At 38.0% G+C, this 20,391-nt stretch overlaps 2 long non-coding RNA genes across 2 annotated transcripts in view; one reads left to right on the forward strand and one right to left on the reverse strand.

Annotated features, from left to right (window-relative positions):
* Window positions 1-2,744: 2,744 nt before the first annotated feature.
* The window catches only part of LOC126947507 (uncharacterized), a 158,149-nt gene continuing 140,502 nt past the window's right edge, over window positions 2,745-20,391 (reverse strand). Inside the window, exon 3 of the long non-coding RNA XR_007723107.1 lies at window positions 2,745-2,947. This is a non-coding gene — a long non-coding RNA (uncharacterized LOC126947507). The remainder of the gene's footprint in view (window positions 2,948-20,391) is intronic.
* On the forward strand, window positions 6,965-18,127 carry LOC126947508 (uncharacterized). The gene is made up of 2 exons (XR_007723108.1): window positions 6,965-7,012; window positions 17,577-18,127. It is a non-coding gene; the product is annotated as an uncharacterized LOC126947508 (long non-coding RNA).

The following is a 20,391-nucleotide window of genomic DNA, read 5'->3' on the forward strand; positions in this document are numbered from 1 at the left end:
CAGATTACATTGTCTTATATACAGAAAAACCTAAAGACTCCACCCAAAACTCTTAGAACTAATAAATTCAGTAAAGTTGCAGGATACAAAAGTAATATAAAAATCAGTAGCATTTTTATACATAATCAACAAACTAGCTGGAAAAGAAATCAAGAAGTCAATCACATTTACAATAGCTACAAAAATACATAGGAATAAATTTAATCAAGGATATGAAAGACTTCTATAAGAAAAACTGAAAAACACTGATGAAAGAAATGAAGAGGATACAAACAAATGGGAAGACACCCTATGCTCACGGATCAGACAAATTAATATTGTAAAAATGATAATACCATCCAAAACAATCTACAGATTCAATGCAATCCCTGTCAACATACCAATGGCGTTTTTCTAAAATTTGTATGGAGCTGCAAAAAACCAGGACTAGCCAAAGTAATCCTGAGCAAAAAGAAAAAAGCTAGAAGTATCACACTACCAGACCTCAGAATATACTACAAAGCTGTAGTAACCAAAATAGCATAGTATCGGCATAAAAACAGACACATAGACCAATGGAACAGAATAGAGGACCCAGAAATTAATTCACACATCTACAGCTAAATGATTTTTGACAAAGGCAAGAACACTCATTGGAGAAAGAATAATCTCTTCGATAAATGGTGCTGGGAAAATTGAAATTCATGTGCAGAAGAATGAAAGTAAACTCCCACGCCTTACTCTATATAAAAATCAACTCAAAATAGATTAAAGATCCAAGTGTAAGACTTGAAGCTATAAAACTACTTGAGGAAAACAGAAACCTTCAGGACATTGTTCTGGAAAGACATTTTATGAAAAAGACCTCAAAAACTAAGCCGGGCACTGTGGCTTACGTCTGTAATCTCAGCACTTTGGGAGGCTGAGGAGGGTAGATCACCTGAGGTCAGGAGTTTGAGACTAGCCTGGCGAACATGGTGAAACCCCATCTCTACTAAAAACACAAAAATTAGCTAGGCATGGTGGCACATGCCTGTAGTCCCAGCTACTCAAGAGGCTGAGGCAGGAGAATCACTTGAGCCCGGTAGGTGGAGCTTGCAGTGAATGGAGATTGTGCCACTGCACTTCAACTCCTGGGTGACAGAGAGAGACTCTGCCTTAAAAAAAAGAAGAAAAAAAAAATCCACAGGTAATAAGAAAAATAAACACACGAGATTATATCAAGCTAAAAAGCCTCTGCACAGCAGCGAAGGAAACAATTAACAGAGTGAAAAGGCAGTCAACAGAATGGGATAAAATATTTGCAAACTACTCATTCACAGGGTATTGATATCCAGAATATACAAGGAATTTAAACATCTCAACAGCAAAAATAACAATCAGGTTAAAATATGGGTAAATAATTTGAACAGACATTTCTCAAAAGACATACAAATGACCAACAAATATATGAAACAATGCCCATTAGAGAAATGTAAATCAAAACCAAAATGAGGTATCATCTTATGCCAGTTAGGACGGCCTGTTAGCACAAAGACAAAAATTAACAAATGCTAACAAGAATGTGGAGAAAAAGGAACTCTTACATACTGTTGTTGGGAATGCAAACTAGTACAGCCACTATAAAGAATAGTTTGAAGTTTCCTCAAAAAACTACAATAGGACTGCCTATGACCCAGGAATCCCACTATTGGGAATCTATCCAGAGAAAAGGAAATCATTGTTTTGGAGAGACATCTGCACCCCCACATTTATTCACATTTATTGCGGCACTAGTCACAATAGCCAAGATGTGGAATCAACTTAGGTCTCCATCAACAGATAAATGAATAAAGAAAATATACTATACATATTAGATGAAGTACTATTCAGACATAAAACACAATGAAGTCATTTGTGGCAACATGGATGGGCTGGATAACATTATGTTAAGTGAAATAAGCCAGAAACAGAAAGTTAAACATTGCATGTTCTTGTTCATATGTGGAAGTTAAAAAAAGTTGATCCCATAAAAGTAAAAAGTAGAACAGAGAGTACCAGAGGCTGGGAAGGGTAGAAGGAAGGGAAGGATAGGGGGAAATTTGTTAAAGGATACAAAATTATAGCTAGATAGAGGGAATAAATTCTACTGTCCTATATCACTGTAAGATGTCTGTAGTCAACACTAATATATAGTTTCCAATAGCTGTAAGGAGGATATTGAACATTCTAATCCAAAGAAATAATGAATACTTGAGATGATGAATATGCTAATTATCCTAATCTTATTTGTATTAGGGTTCTCTAGAGGGACAGAATAGGGTAGATACATAAAGGAGATATATGTGTGTGTGTGTGTGTGTATACATACAACAGATACCCTATCTCTAATAGGGTAGACATACAAAGGAGTTTATTAAGTATGAACTTACATGATCACAAAGTCCCACAATAGGCCATCTGTAAGCTTCAGGAGCAGGAGTGCCAGTCCAAGTCTCAAAATTGAAGAACTCGGAGTCTGATGTTCGAGGGCAGAAAGCATCCAGCAAGGGAGAAAGATGTAGGCTGGGAGGCTAGGCCAGTCTTGCGTTTTCATGTTTTTCTACCTGCTTTATATTCGGTGGCAGCTGATTAGATTGTGCCCACCAGATTAAGGGTGGGCCTGCCTTTCCCAGTCCACTGACTCAAATGTTAATCTCCTTTGGCAACATCCTCACAGACACATCCAGGAACAACACTTGCATCCTTCAATCCAATGAAGTTGACACTCAGTATTAACCATCACATCACTGTTCATTCTTTGTATTGAAACATCACTATGAACTCCATGAGTACGTGCAATTATTATTTGTCAATTAAAAATACAAATTTTAAAAAATGTCAAGAATTTGCCTTACCTGCCATTGTCTCTGTTGTGTCATCCCTTCCCAGAGGAGAATAGGTACTGAATATTTTTACTGCTTATTACCGCTTGAAGGAGGAAAGGTAGCTAAAAATATAGAGAAGAAAAACAGTAGTTATTATATCAAAAGTTTTTTGTACTATATGCAATTTTATTTTGGTTGTTTTATTATAGTTTTAATCTTACTTAGTCATTACTATAGTAAAAACTTAATTCTGGTTAATTAAAGCTAATATTTTTAGTATTAGCAAAGCATTACAAGAACAAATTTTAAAATATTTAGCCTTATTACAAGCCCATTGTCAGAATTAAAATGTACCTGGAATAGGCTTCCTATATGTGTTTCAATTGGTTTATGTTATATATATATATTTTTTACTTATAAGTAAAAATCATTTGTAATTAGGATACCAATGAACCAGGCTATATCTAAATTACACTTTATTACTCATTGGCTTTAGCAAGTTAAATCTAGCAGTATCATTCTTTTAATGTGTACCTTTTAAACTAATGAGAATTTATTTCACTATGCTGTAGAATAAAATGTCAAATAAGGAGAAGCCACAAATATTTATTTTATTTATGGGTCATAGCATTCTCAAAAACTGTATCTAGAAATTAAAAAGTTGAAATAGAAAAAAAAAAAAAACAAAAAACCCTAAGCAAAAAGAGTTTAAGAAATGCTAGATCCAGGAATAGAAAACCAAACATCGCATGTTCTCCTTCATAAGTGTGAGTTCTCACTCATTGGGAGGGACACAAGGAGAGGAACATCACACACCGGGGCCTGTCAGGGGTGGGGTCAAGGCGAGGGAGAGCATTAGGACAAATACCTAATGTATGTGGGGCTTAAAACCTAGATGACAGGTTGATGGGTGCAGCAAACCACCATGGCACATGTATACCTATGCAACAAACCTGCACATTCTGCACATGTAACCCAGAACTTAAAGTATATGTATAAAATAAAGAAGGGCTAGATCCTTTCAGGTGGTTTCTGAAATCAGCTACCGAAGATATTTGGTGTACTTTTATTCCTGTCAGTTCTAGCAAAGATTATGGAAAAACAAATAATTTGTAAATGCTGAGAATTGTACTTACTTCAGAGGATTATTGTAAGAATTAGTTGAGAAACCCAGAGCCTGGCACATGATAAATTCTCAATAAATGCATAATAAATATGTTTCTGATGGCATCTGGGAGGAAACTATATCAGAAAAAGGACAAAACTGTTCCTGATCCTGTACAGAAAGTAAGACCTCCTGGACTGTGATGTCCTTCGAGGGTTAGGTGCTAGGGTTCGCAGAGCACATAGCTTTAATGGGAAGGGAAGGTCATTCACAGGGAACAGGGAGAGTTAGGACAGATGCTGAGAATCTAATAGCATGGGGAATGCAAAGGATTTTGAACACAGGCAAAAGACATTTGGCCTGCCAGAGAACAGCCAAGGTGTTGCAAACATGAAGCAACTTCCAAAAAGTGAAGATTCACAGGCAAGATAAGTTACCAGAGAAAGAAAAAGAATAAAGGGAAAGCACTCTCAGAGGATATTGTAGGGAGGGCAGCAAAGCTCTAGCAATAAGACAGTAAGGCACTGAGTAAATGACAGGTTTCCAGCTGAGCTCTTCCTTCTATAGAAGCAGAAACAGATCAAGAGCAAGACCCAGACACTGACAAGAAAATATCTAGCTGTTAAAATTCACTTAGGATTAGTTATCAAAATTAAAATAGATATGGTACTTTAAAAAAAGGCATTAATGCATATTATATAATTATACTGTATGATTATTCTTAAGCGCACATTTATCTTATTGAAGTTTCAGTAAAGAATTCTGAGAAATGATTATATTTTTATAAACCATCTGGTTTAGCTGCAGGCAAACTCGGAGAAAAATATATCTGATGAGGTTAATCTTTTTCATTTCCCAACAAATCAGAACAAAGACTGAGGAGAAGAAGGGATATTCAGAATTGAAACAACGAATGTAAAGGGACTTAAATATTTGTATATACAATTTTTGACATTTTAAACATTACTTGAGAACCATTTTTCTTCACCACGATTATGTTAAATCTTCCATCATTTTATATAAGATCAAATGTGATATATTAAGTCAGTATTTTGAGGTAATTAGTACATTTAAGACCACAGTCATTTGGGGAGCTAACAGTGGGGGACTTCATAAACTAAGGTCCCTGAACTGTCTTTCCATGTGGAGAATGATTAATTCAAGACCACCACCCACATGCAATAATACAGTTTTCCTGCATTCTCTGCCTCCTTGTTTTTACATCTTCGGTCTCATTTTCTCTTCACTCTGTATGATTCTAACCCCTTCCCTCCCTGATATCATCACTTAATATTTACTGCTTTTCTTTCCAAAAAAGTACACTAAAGAGAAAAAAAGTCAAATGTAGAATCATCAGTTCTTTGTTTAATGGTATCAATGCTTTGTTTAATGGTATTATTGAAATTTAAAGAAGTAATTTAATTTAGGTTTGATTTAAATTGTTTACTTGTCTTGGATTCTTATTAGCGCCTTTTTTTTTTTTTTTTTTTTTTTTTTTTTTTGAGATGGTGTCTGGCTTAGTCATCCAGGATGGAGTGTAGTTGCTCAGTCTCACTGCAACCTCTGACCTCTGCCTCCTGAGTTCAAGTGATTCTCCTGCCTCAGCCTCCTGAGGAGCTCGGATTACAGGCACCTGTCACCATGCCTGGCTAATTTCTGAATTTTAGTAGAGATGATGTTTCACCATGTTGGTCAGGCTGGTCTTGAAATCCTGACCTCAAGCAATTCACCTGCCTTGACCTCCCAAAGTGCTGGAATTACAGGCATGAGCTACCATGCCTGGCCTTATTCTTACACATGTAATTGATTATTTAATAACATTTAATTTCTGACTTTTCTAATTCAACCTTAGAATTAAAGGCATTAGTTTAGCAGTGGACCAGAAGCTGTGCACAGAGCAAAGTCCTTGTCCTTATAAAGTGTATATTACAGAAAGAGATATAGAAAAAAAAATAGAGAAATATAAGATATAATTTTAGGTACTGATGGGTGTTATAAGAAGAAATATATAGAGTATGAATTGAGAAAATGGCGGGCAGGGATTTGTTTTAGACAGAGTTGGTGTGTGAAAGTGAACAAGAAAGGGATGAATGTAGAGTTCAAAAGGACATAGCTCATGGAGGGCCTTAGAAGTCTTGGCGAGGACTTTATTCTGAGTTTGATGAGAATCCATTGGAGGGATAATGTCAGAAGATTGATAATATGATTAACACTTAAAAAGAATTACTTTAGCTACTATAGCAATATGAAGATGAACATCAAAGAGGAGACAAGTCAAGATTATGCAGCAGTTAGAAGAGGAAGGGATGGGAAATGGTCAGGTTTGAGTTACGTTTCGAAGTAGAGATGATGGTATTTGATAATGGTATTTGGACACTAGATGATTAGTTTAGCACTTAAAGTTATAAAGATCTTAAATGAGTTTTTGTTTGATAGAGGGCATAGCTCTCATCCTCCCATGTTGGGAATAAGCCCCCCAAAATCTGGCCATAAACTGGCCCCAAAACTGACCATAAACAAAATCTCTGCAGCACTGTAACATGTTCATAATGGCCCTAACACCCAAGCTGGAAGGTTGTGGGTTTATGGGAATGAGGGCAAGGAATATCTGGCCCGCCCAGGGTGGAAAACTGCTTAAAGGCATTCTTAAGCCACAAACAATAGCATAAGCAATCTGTGTCCTAAGGGCATGTTCCTGCTGCAGTTAACTAGCCCTACCTATTCATTTAATTCGGCCCTTCCCTTCGTTTTCCATAAGGGATACTTTTAGTTAATTTAATATCTATAGAAACAATGCTAATGACTGGTTTGCTGTTAATAAATGCTTGGGTAAATCTCTGTTCGGGGCTCTCAGCTCTGAAGGCTGTGAGACCCCTGATTTCCCACTTCACACCTCTATATTGCTGTGTGTGTGTCTTTAATTCCTCCAGCGCTGCAGGGTTAGGGTCTCCCCAACCAAGCTGGTCTCGGCAAGTGGCGTCCATTGTGGGGGCTAGAATCCAGGTCAAAGAGTCACCAGAGTGACAGTTGGAATGGAAAACTAGCTGGAGGACACTCAAGTACTCTTAAAGCAATCCCTGTGGTGAGTAAGAAGGGGAGCTCGGAAGTGTCAGGGTAACAGTGGGACAGGTGTGGGGTCTGGTTCGTTCCACCTTGGAACTTTTTCACACTAATGAGAAGGAGAAAGGAGAGTATAGCGAAGTAACAAGAGGTTACAGAACATGTTTATTTGCCAGCTAAAGCTAAAGTGGCAAAGGAAGGAGAGGTTCATTTCTACTCTTCTGCACCCCCTCATTATTATTTTGAAGAAAATGACCCCCCAGATCTTTCTTTTCCGGAGGACACTGGGTGAAAAGTAGTTACCCCAGTGACTGTTCAAGCAGCTCCTCGAGCAACTGCTCTTAGGTCTATTCAGGCAGGAATTCAGCAAGCTAGATGAGAGGGTGATTTAGAGGCTTGGCAGTTCCCTGTTAGAATACACCCCCTGGATCAAGAGGGAAATATTGTATCTACATTTCAGCCTTTTCCTTTAAAATTACTCAAAGAATTAGAACAAGCAATAAGTCAGTATGGACCAGGTTCTCCTTTTGTAATGGGACCTTAAAGAATGTTACTGTTTCCAGTCGGATTATTCCTACTGAGTGGGACGCTCTTACTCGAGCTTGTCTAATTCCTGCTCAATTCTTGTCAATTAAAATTTGGTGGAGAGATGAAGCTTCCATTCAGGCTCCTCACAATGCCCAGGCCCAACCTCAAATTAATATAACTGTAGACCAACTTTTGGGGGTTGGCAGCTGGGCTGGTTTAGATGCACAACTGGTCATTCAGGATGAAGCCATAGAACAGTTTAGAGGAGTGTGCATTAGAGCTTGGGAAAAAAATCACTTCAGGTGGAGAACAATACCTTTCCTGTAGTGCTATAAAACAGGGACCCAGAGAACCATATGTTGATTTTATAGCTCGGTTACAGGAGTCTCTTAAAAAGATGATTGCAGATTCGGCTGCTCGGGACATAGTGTTGCAGTTACTAGCTTTCAACAATGCTAATCCCAATTGCCAGGCTGCTCTGCGACCCATCAGAGGGAAAGCACATTTAGTTGATTATATCAAGGCCTGTGATGGTATTGGAGGTAATCTGCATAAAGCTACCTTGTTGGCACAGGCAATGGCAGGACTGAGGGTGGATAAAGGAAATACTCCATTTCCTGGAGCTTGTTTTAACTGTGGGAAGCCTAGTCATACTAAAAAAGAATGTAGAAAAAGTCAAGTCAGGCCGCCAGATAGGGGAAAAAAGAAAACTGTTGAGCCTGAAATATATCCAAAATGTAAAAAACGAAAACATTGGGCTAGTCTGTGTCACTCTTAAGTTTGATAAAGAAGGGAACCCTATTTTGGGAAACACCAGGAGGGGCCCATCCTGGGCCCCGTTCTAAACCGGGGCATTTCCCGCTTGGGCCAATCCCTCACGCCTGTACAATGTCTGTCACCCACCACAGCCAGTAGTGCTGCAGTAGATTTATGCTGCACAAAAGCTGTGAGCCTTCTGCCTGGGGAACCCCCGCAAAAGGTCCCAACAGGAGTCTGTGGACCCTTACCAGCAGGGACAATAGGATTACTTTTAGGAAGATCTAGTATAAGTTTAGAAGGCGTACAAATACATACAGGAGTCATTGATTCAGATTACAATGGGGAAATTCAAATTGTTATGTCTACTTCTGTTCCCTGGAAAGCAGAGCCAGGAGAGCACATAGTACAGCTCCTGATTGTGCCGTATGTGGGAATGGGAAAAAGTGAAACTAAACGAACAGGAGGATTTGGGAGCACAAATAAACAAGGCAAAGCAGCTTATTGGGTAAATCAAATTACTGATAAACATCCTACCTGTGAAATAACTATTTAGGGAAAGAAATTTAAAGGTTTGGTAGATACAGGAGGGGACATTGCAATAATTTCTCCACAGCACTGGCTGTGCATGTGGCCAATTCAACGTGCTCAATTTAACATAGTTGGAGTTGGTAAAGCCCCTGAAGTATATCAAAGTAGTTATATTTTGCATTGTGAGGGGCCCAATGGACAATCTGGGACTATTCAGCCAATTATAACTTCTGTAAAACTTATGGGGAAGAGATTTATTACAACAATGGGGAGCACAAGTTGTAATTCCAGAACAATTATATAGCCCTCAAAGTCAACATACAATGCATGAAGTGGGGTATGTCCCTGGTATAGGACTAGAAACAAAATTTGCAAGGTTTGAAAGAACCGTTTCAAGCAGAAAGGCAAAGTTCCCGCCAAAGATTAGGAAATAATTTTTGATGACGGCCATTGTTAAGCCTCCAGAACCTATACCTTTAAAATGGCTAACAGATAAGACAATTTGGATAGAACAATGGCCACTAAGTAAAGAAAAACTGGAGGCTTTAGAGAAATTAGTTGCCGAACAATGGGAAAATGGGCACATAGCTCCAACATTTTCTCCTTGGAATTCTCCAGTTTTTGTAACTAAGAAAAAATCAGGTAAATGGAGAATGTTAACTGACTTAAGAGCTATCAATTCAGTTGCAACCTATGGTAGAATTACAGCCAGGATTGTCTTCTCCTGCTATAATTCCAAAAAATTGGCCTTTAATAGTCATAGATTTAAAAGACTGTTTCTTTACTATCCCTTTAGTTGAGCAAGACTGTGAATGGTTTGCAGGTTTGCAGTTACAATTCCTGCAGTAAACAACCTGCAGCCTGCTAAGCATTTTCACTGGAAAGTGTTGCCACAGGACATGTTAAACCGTCTATTTGCCAGATGTATGTGGGGCAAGCAATTGAACCTACTCATAAAAAATTTTCACAGTGCTACGTCATTCACTATATGGATGATATATTTTGTGCTGCCCCCACTGGATAAATATTACTCCAATGTTATGATCACTTGTAAAATTCGATTTCTCACGCTGGTTTAATTATAGCTCCTGAAAATACTCAGACTACTACTCCTTACTTCTACTTGGGGACCTTAGTAAATGACACTACCGTTGTGCCACAGAAAGTAACCATACATAGGGATCAACTAAAAACATTAAATGACTTTCAAAAATTACTCGGGAGTATTAATTGGATACAACCTGCTCTAGGCATTCCTATCTATGCCACGAGTAATCTGTTTGCTATCCTTAGAGGAAATACTAGTCTCACTAGCCCTTGGCAATTAACAAAAGAGGCTAGGGCAGAGTTACAACTGATTGAGAAGCAAGTCCATAAAGCTCAGATAAATAGAATAGATCCAGAGAAGACTCTAGATTTGCTAATTTTTTTCAACTCAGCATTCACCTACTGGTGTTATTGTCCAAGAACAGGACTTAGGAGAGTGACTTTTTCTTTCACATACTAATTCACAGACTCTAACTCCTTATTTAGATCAAATTGCTACTATGATAGGGATTGGGAGAACTTAGATTGTTAAATTACATGGATATGCTCCTGGAAAAATTATTGTCCCTCTCACGAAGGCACAGATACAGCAAGTTTTTATAAATAGTCTTACTTGGCAAACCCATTTAGCTGACTTTGTGGGTATGCTAGATAATCATTTTCCTAAAATGAAGCTGCTTCAGTTTTTGAAATTAACTAATTGGATTCTCCCTAAAATAACTAAATTTAAACCAGTTGAAGGTGCTGAGAATGTTTTTACAGATGGGTCTAGCAATGGTAAAGCTTCTTATTCTGGCTCAAAAAGTAAAGTTTTTCAGACACCCAAAAAGTGGAGCTTGTAGCTGTAATTGAGGTATTAACTGCTTTTGATATGCCTACTAATGTGATTTCTGATTCTTCATATGTGGTTCACTCCACACAGTTAATTGAAAATTCTCAGTTATGATTTCATACAGATGCACAACTGATGACTTTATTTACCCAACAGCAAACAGCAGTTAGAAGTAGAATGAACTCTTTTTACATCACTCACATTAGGATGACACAGTTACACATGCTTTCTGATCTCAACATCTACCATAATAAATCCGCTCATATAATTGAGGCATACCGCCCACAAACACCTATTTATAAACAGGATTGGACGCAGTTAGAAAAATGAATGTACTTGTTTAGGAAGATTGCTTTGCAGAACAGGCAGAGGTGCTGCACAACGATTCCTATGGAATCATTATTAATTGGTCCCCTAAGGGGATGTTTAGCTTGAATTGCACCTCTCAGTCTGTGTGCCATGGTCACACTATGTTCAGATGATCTGAACAAAATGGTCAGATGGTAGAAATGATAAGAAGTATGGCAAAAGTTCTTATGATCTGGAACCACAGTGGTATAGTGGCACCTCAACTTCAAATGATATGGCCCACTCTAGGAGCTAAACATAAGGATTTGTGGAAACTATTAAATACTCTCAATAAGATCAAAATTTGGGAAAGAATAAAAAAGCATCTAGAAGGACACTCTACAAACTTGTTTTTGGATATAGCAAAATTAAAAGAACAAATTAAAGCATCCCAGACACACCTGACCTTAATGCCAGGAAATGGAGTGCTTAAAGGAGCTGCAGACAAATTAGTAGCTAGTAACCCATTTAAATGGATAAAAACACTTGGAAGCTCTGTGATTTCAATGATGATTGTGCTTTTAATCCATGTCGTTTGTCATTGTAAAGTCTGCAGACGTGGATCCCAACTCCTGCGAGAAGTAGCTTACCGTGACAAAGCTGCCCTTGCTTTTATCTCTTTGCAAATAAAAGAAGGGAGACATGTTGGGAGCAAGCCCCCCAAAATCTGGCCATAAACTGGCCCCAAAACTGGCCATAAACAAAATCTCTGCAGCACTGTAACATGTTCATAATGGCCCTAACGCCCAAGCTGGAAGGTTGTGGGTTTATGGGAATGAGGGCAAGGAATACCTGGCCCACCCAGGGCGGAAAATCGCTTAAAGGCATTCTTAAACCACAAACAATAGCATGAGTGATCTGTGTCGTAAGGGCATGTTCCTGCTGCAGTTAACTAACCCAACCTATTCATTTAATTTGGCCCATCCCTTTGTTTCCCATAAGGGATACTTTTAGTTAATTTAATATCTATAGAAACAATACTAATGACTGGTTTGCTGTTAATAAATATACGGGTAAATCTCTGTTCGGGGCTCTCAGCTCTGAAGGCTATGAGACCTCTGATTTCCCACTTCACACCTCTATATTGCTGTGTGTGTGTCTTTAATTCCTCAGTGCCACTGGGTTAGGGTCTCCCCGACCCAGCTGGTCTTGGCAATCCCATATAAAGGTGGTCTGCCGCCCCATCTTCTACATGGTATCACATGCAAAGAAATTTAACATTCTAATAAATGCATTGTAAGAAATTCAAAGTTTTCTTGAGTTCTCTTGGAAAGTAACATGACCAGTCATCTTATCATCCCTTTCACCACCTCCTTTGCCCTCTGATTCTTATGTGGCTCAATAGCCACACCACATTCATCCTCCTCCCTCTCTCGTCAGCTCTCACTGAGTTCAATCAGCATCAGCTCATCTCTCTCTATTCCTCTCCTCTTGTCCGTTGGGGGTCTCTCTTTCTACCTATTTTGACTTGAAACACTCTTGACTTTCTCAAAGATGAAGTGAGGTGCTGCTTTGGGTGTTTTAGATTACTCTTCTCTGCCCACCACCCACTCAGCACAGTGGAGGCCAGGCCAGCAGCCACTATGTCAGTCAGCAAGGCCTCCTAAGTCTCAAAAGTCAGGGAATGAAGGGAAGTGTTTGAGACTCATACACTAATACCTGCTGCCTCTTCTACACTTATTATTAGCCAAGAGTCAGAAAGCACAGGTCAAAAACACCTGGAAATCAGTTTAACTTAAATTTGAACTAGAAATGTCAATAGGACATTTTGAGAAACAATACCTAAAAGTAATCATCTTATTCTAAATATTTACTTGTATTCATAAATAATTGTTTTACAAATCAAATGATCATTGTTATGGCATAAAATACATCATGTGTCATTTAGGTATGCAATGTTTCAAACTTTCAACTGATTTAGGAATCATTATTCTAAAATCTCTAATTTGCAGGGACTTGACTCTTCCTTATTTTGATAATTCTATTTGTAAATTTTTGTTTCCTTTTTAAGTTGTAGGTTTTTGTATTAATTTTTCTAAATTTATTTTTATTCACTCAACTATTGTAAAATATGACTGGGCCAGGTGCAGTGGCTTATTCCTGTAATCTCAGCACTTTGGGAGACTGAGGCAGGTGGATCACCTGAAGTCAGGAGTTTGAGACCAGCCTGGCCAACATGGTAAAACCCCATCTCTACTAAAAATACAAAAACTAGCTGGGCATGGTGGTGTGTGCCTGTAATCCCAGCTGCTTGGGAGGCTGAGGCTGAAGAATCACTTGAACCCAGGAAGCAGAGGTTGCAGTGAGCTGAGATCGTGCCATTGCACTCCAGCCTGGGCAACAAAAGCAAAACACTGTCTCAAAAATATATATATATATATTACACCAGTTGATTAGTATTTGCAAATACAACTGTAATTCTTTGCTTATAAAATTTTGAACAGCTATGCTTTGGTGAGACACATGTTTAATACCAAATAGAGCAAAAGAACTACTAAATAAGATATATCTTTGTGAATGTTTTAATGAGTTATATAGTAACAATTTCTATTCCCTATAATATACTCAAAATTGCTTATAGTTAAGTACGGTACATTAAGTACAGTACTATGATTGTGACTTTTTTTTTTTTTTGAGACCGGGCCTTGCTCTGTCACTCAGGCTGCAGTGCAATGTTGCAATCTCAGGTCACTGCAACCTCCGCCTTTCAGGTTCATGTGATTCTCATGTCTCAGCCTCCAGAGTAGCTGGGAATACAGGCGAACGCCATCACCCCTGGATAATTTTTGTATTTTTAGTAGAGACAGGGTTCTACCATGTTGGTCAGGCTGGTCTTGAACTCCTGACCTCAAGTGATCTTCCCACCTCGGCCTCCCAAAACACTGGGATTACAGGTGTGAGCTACTGCACCTGGCCTGATAGTGACTTTAAAACTTTTTATTTTGAAAAAGAAAAGTTATCTTAACAAGGTCTTTTTTTTCCTCTATTTTCATTTTTTTTCAACCACATAACTTCTTATGAGCTTGCTAAATACTGTCCTATGTGAATACATATATAAATATGTATTTAAACTAGACATGCAGTTTCTGGCTCTTGGATAATAAATGCAGGAGAGGCAACAGGTTTCAAGCCTGTATGAGTCTCCAAGTCTGCCCCTTATTCCCTGATTTTTGAGGCTAAGGTGGCCTTGCTGCTGCCGTGGCTGCTGGACTGGCCTCTGCTGTACTGAGTGGGTGGTGGGTGCACAGAGAAAAGAAATCAAAGACACCCAGAGCAGCACTTCAATTCACCTTAAATATATAAGAAGGCCTTTTTTATGCTTATCATCACTGGCCATCAGAGAAATGCAAATCAAAACCACAACGAGATGCCATCTCACACCAGTTAGAATGGCGATCATTAAAAAGTCAGGAAGCAACAGGTGCTGGAGAGAATGTGGAGAAATAGGAATGCTTTTACACTATTGGTGGGACTGTAAACTAGTTCAACCATTGTGGAAAACAGTGTGGCGATTCCTCAAGGATGTAGAACTAGAAATACCATTTGACCTAGCCATTCCATTACTGGGCATATACCCAAAGGATTATAAATCATGCTGCTATAAAGACACATGCACACGTATGTTTACTGCGGCACTATTCACAATAGCAAAGACTTGGAACCAACCCAAATGTCCATCAATGATAGACTGGATTAAGAAAATGTGGCACATACACACCATGGAATACTATGCAGCCATAAAAAAGGATGAGTTCATGTCCTTTGTAGGGACATGGATGAAGCTGGAAACCATCACTCTGAGCAAACTATCGCAAAGACAGAAATCTAAACACTGCATGTTCTCACTTATAGTGGGAATTGAACAATGAGAACACTTGGACACCGGGTGGGGAACATCACACATTGGGGCCTGTTGTGGGGTGGGGGGAGTGGGGAGGGATAGCATTACGAGATATACCTAATGTAAATGACGAGTTAACGGGTGCAGCACACCAACATGGCACATGTATACGTATGTAACAAACCTGCATGTTGTGCACATGTACCCTAGAACTTAAAGTATAATTAAAAAAAAGAAAAGAAAAAGAAGGTCTTTTTTGAGACACAAATGAAACATAATTGCTTCTCATACTTAATGTTTTGTAATTAACATTTTCCTCTGTCAATAACATCTATTTTAAAATGTAATACTTTCGGAAAGTGAGAAGAATTCTGAAGAATACAAAAAAGGATATTGTGCTCCCAAGCAATTCAAGGGAGGATAATGTACTAAATCAGACTATAGGGGCAGGGAAGTTGCACTAAGGAGGTACCTGAACTGAGAAGTTATGATGGTCAATTTTCTGTCAACTTGACTGGGCCATGGGATGCCCAGACATTTGATCAAACATTATTCTTGGAGAGTCAGTCAATGTTATCCTGGATGAGATTAACATTAGAATTGGTAGACTGAGTATAGAAGATTGCCCTCCCTAATGTGAACGAGCCTCATCCAACCAAGTGAAGAAGTGAATAGAACAAAAAGGCTAAGTATGAGGGACTCCTCTTGCCTGACTGGGTGAGCCGAAACATCAGTCTTCTCCTCTCTTTAAACTCAGACTGAATAACTGCCTCCTCTTGGGTCTCAAGCCTACCACTTCTCAGATTGGAACTAGTACTGTTGGCTCTCCTAGTTTTCATACCTTTGGACTCAACCTAGAACCTAGACCAGTTGGCTCTCCTTGGCCTCCAGTTTGCCTGCTGCAGATCTTCTAACTTTCTACCTTCCTAAATCACATGAGCATTTTTTTTTTCTTTTTCTTTAAGATGGAGTCTTGCTCTGTTGCCCAGGCTGGAGTGTAGTGGTGTGATCTCGGCTCACTGCAACCTCCATCTCCTGGGTTCAAGCAATTCTCCTGCCTCAGTATCCTGAGTAGCTGGGACTACAGGCACCCACCACCATGCCCTGGCTAAATTTTGTATATTTAGTAGAGATGGGGTTTCACCACGTTGGCCAGGCTGGTCTGGAACTCCTGACCTCAGATGATCCACTCCCTTTGGCCTCCCAAAGTGCTGAGATTACAGACATGAACCATTGCACCCAGCTGCCAATTTCTTATAATAAGTATTTTTACATGTATAAAATAAAGATATATGTGTGATCTATATCTATATATTTAATATCTAATATGTACATTTTCTCTAAGAAGCAGCAAAACAGAATTATAATTCATTTCCCCTCCCTTATTTTTGTGTTCTCATTTATATGTGGTATGCTGATCAAAACTACTGCTTCAAGTTTATTTACAGTGAAAACATAACAATTTGATAAACATACAATCTGTTTTTAAAAATTGTGAATGATCATTTAAAAAAGGCAGATTTCATTTTTCTTATGTACTACTTAAAATGCAAGGAATTAATTTCACCAACAGAGCCTGTAAAGGTATTAATTGATTTGTAGGACTGGTTAAGTGCAGGAGAGAGGAACTTTCTTGGGTAGATGCTTATGAATTCTTTTTGTATAACATGTTTTATAAGAAAAAGTATCTCGAAGGTACTGAGGATGTCATATTTGATACACATTCAATAAAATATATGCCGAGTAAGAATCTGATATAATGGGTTCACTTTATATTTTTACCGGAATTTATTTATTGAATAAATATTTATTAAACATCAACTACATGCCAGCTCTGTTCTTTATAAAAAAGAACAAGACAATGTTCCTGCCTTCAAGAAGGGGGTATTCTACTACAGGGATAGATAATCAACAAATAAACAATGCAAACAAATTAGTATATTATATAAATAATATAAATATATAAAATAATCATTTTATGTATATGTATATAATGATTATGATTAGTGTCCACAATGAAACAAGTAGAGTGCTGCTGTGATAGAGCATAATAGAAGAAACATGACTAGAAAGGGCCTATCTGAGGAAGCAATGTTTATAATCATGATGATCTTTCCTAATAGCACAATGTCTATAGTTTTCATCTTTTTCCTCCCATTGATATTACTGATCTGGAGAATGATTTATTTTAATATGCCAAGGACTTTTTGTTTGGAATCAGGGGGACAGATGCAGGGTTCTTATATGGGTATACTGTGTGATGCTAAGGTTTGGGTTACGGATGGTTTAGAGAATGATCTAATAATTCTTTTCATATGGATTCTATTTCAATATATGTTTCTCAATTTGTTAACTTTAAGTCACAAATATATTTCATAATCCAAGCCCTTTTAGTTCAGACTTTCATATTATAGAACTTTTACAACTTCATTTATTGGTGAAGCCAATATTTACTCTGTATGTCTTAATGTGATTAATTTTAATTTGTATCAATTATTGGCATAAATTTGTGATTTGCTTTGTTTCCCCTGCTAGATTGTTGGCTCTGTGAGGCAGGAAACAGATCTAGCTCCAGTGTCCAGAATAGGGGTTTATACATAAAAAGGAGTTAAATATTTTTTGAAAGAATTGCCTAAAAGAAATTTCTGTGATGAATATTAACAGAATGATCTAATCACACTTATTCTTTTTTTTTCCAAATAGGGCCTGGCTTTGCAGATGTTAAATTCTTTCTACTCTTGACTTACAGTCTTAACTCCCTCTTTATAAATGTGAAGGCTGGGAACGTTAGGGAAAAAATCAGCAACAAGAAAAATTCCTCTGATCTTTCCCATGCCAAAGAGTTGGTGATGAAGAAAAGCTATTTCTGAGGATTAAGGAGTATGCATAATCTGTGCTTGGCTTTCTCTGCTCCCTTTAATATTCTATTGAAAGTCCCTCTTTGATTAAACAGGAGAGAAGATTCAAGGAGGAACTGAAATAGAGAGAGGGTCCTTTGCAAACCAGTATCAAACAGATCCCAGTCACTTGTAACGTCTGCCCTGCCGTTGGAATAACATAATGAGACTCCTGGGCAACCCAGAGAGAAGTGTAAATAACAGCAGTTACTAATAAGAACACCGTTGAATTTTGAAACACTTTTGCATGCTTTAATTTCTCCACATTTTAAGTAATTATACTAATTATGAGAGTGCTGTGTGTAAACCCTATCAGTTGTTTGGTCACAAATAAGAACAAAAGTCATTTCAAATATATATCTGACTTTACTGCTTTCTGATAGAGAATTGCTTTCTACAGTGAATTTCTTTTCATGTTAAGAAAAAGTAACAAAAATTCATGTTCTTGGGGATGAGTTGATGACATAGGCCCTCGCATACATCACTAGTGGAAGTGTAAATTTATTAATTTATTCAACAAACATGATGTGCTAGGCATAGTTCTGGGCGTTGGGGATATGGAGGTAAGCCAAACAAAATCTCTGCAGTCATGGAGCCTACACTTTAACTGGGGAGATGCAAGTGAATACTCAGGAAGTCAGATGGTATTTTATGCTATGGAGAGAAATGAGGCAGGTAAAGGGAGAAGGAGAGTTTGGGGAGCAAGTTTTCTTATTTTAGTGTGCTAGGGAAAACTTGGCATTTGAGCAGAGGTGTGAAGAAATCAGAGGAACTAACCATGCAGATATCTGTAGAAGGATCACTCAAGATAGAAGGAGTAGGCCTGCAGTACACACAGGATGCTATCGCTAAGTAGAGGGAGTGAAGGAGAGAAAGAGATCAGAGTTGATGCCAGGGTCTAGGTCTGAGTGAGATGAGAACTCCATGCTTTCTGTTTTAAAGGGGTTTTTAAGTAAGAATGATATAACTTGTTTTAAAAGACTCCTGACTTCTCTATGCTATTTTGGGGCAAAAGTGATAGAAGAGAGATGTACTAGGAAGCCATTACAGTTCATCAGGCAAGAGACAGTGGTGGGTGGGACTAGTCCCCACTAGTAGCAATGGAGGTGAGGAAGTGGTCAAATACCTAGATGCATTCAGAAGTATAATTTTGGCATGTAAAAGAAAGGCTTGGCGAAGGAAGATTCTAACATTTTTAGCTTAAACAACTAGATGAGTGGAGTTGCCATTTTATCAGATACTGATGAAGAGTTTAAAAGAAGAAACCAGGAATTTGGTTTTATATATGATCAAGTTGAGATATCTATTAGAAATCCAACTGGAATTGTCAATACAGAAGTCTGGAGCTCAAGGGGCGGGATCCAGCCTGAAAAAAAAAAAAATCTTAGGATTGTCAAAGAATAGGTGGAATTCCCATCCATAAGACCGGATGACTATGAATGATTATGGCTAAGAAGCCATCGTTCATGGAGAATAGACAGGGAAACAGTGAGAGCAGAACTATTGGATTCAATTTTCCATGAGGGGTATAATAGGACCTGGTGATTTACAATATGAACTCTGTGGTCAGAATGTCTGAGTTCAAACTCCGGTTTCAGCAAGGATTATCTGACCTCAGAGCATAGATAAAAATGGAAGTTTTATAGTTTCACATAGAATTATTGTAAAGATTAAAAGAGAACCTGCTCACAAAGTACTTGGCATATAAGTACTCAGTACATGTTAGTCACCGTTATCAGCATCATCACTTTCATCATTAATGAGTAACAATTTCTAAAGAAAGATGGTCATACTCATACTAATGATCTTCAGAGCTGATAAAAGAAAGTGGTAGACAGTAGTTCAAGTTTTTATACCCATCACCACAGTAGCAGGTTTCCTTCTGTCTCTTAATGTTTTCTTTTATATAGACCTCAGTTACTCACAAATACCAGCCACATGGTTTGCATTTCTCCCTATGTTAAATTCTTGACGTCTCTTTTACTTTAAAGTTGCTGTGTTTAATGTAATATCATAAAAAGATCTAGGATTTTAAGCAGTTTGTGCTACATGTATAGTTCCAAAGTCACGCATATGCCCTAGCCACTCAATAATAAAGGACCTGTGAACTAATTAAAAGAAGTAAATCATGAGAATGTATCTTTAGATTAAGCTGAATAAGATACCAGGGAGCCAAAGGTGTGCATTCAAGTGAATGAGAAACCAGAATGACATGGAGAAAACAGAAGAGCTCAGGTGGATTCCTTCCTAGACAGGGGGGCTGAAAGGAGCCAGAGGGTAAGTGAAGATGACAAGCAAGAAGACAGTACTGATGATGTTGAAGTCCTACCCAGGAAGAGCTGTTTGTTTCTAGAATAGGAATAAGTAAAGTAGTTACATCAATTTGGGAGGTCAACAAAGGAAACAATGGCATTATGATTAAAAACCAGTTATTTTCCTGTATGCTGGATTCATTGAAATTCAATATTGTTAATTATCATACATTCAAAGTCTTAGTAAAATCAGGCAATAAGCTTAGAAGAATTCAATGCCCTGTGTTTCTATTTTGGTAAAATTGCCTTAATAGCAAACAGAAATAAAGTTTTAAAGATTAGAAAAATAGTCAAAAGAATCTATTTTTC

Source organism: Macaca thibetana, chromosome 2, assembly GCF_024542745.1.
Source record: "Macaca thibetana thibetana isolate TM-01 chromosome 2, ASM2454274v1, whole genome shotgun sequence".
Lineage (NCBI taxonomy): Eukaryota > Metazoa > Chordata > Mammalia > Primates > Cercopithecidae > Macaca > Macaca thibetana.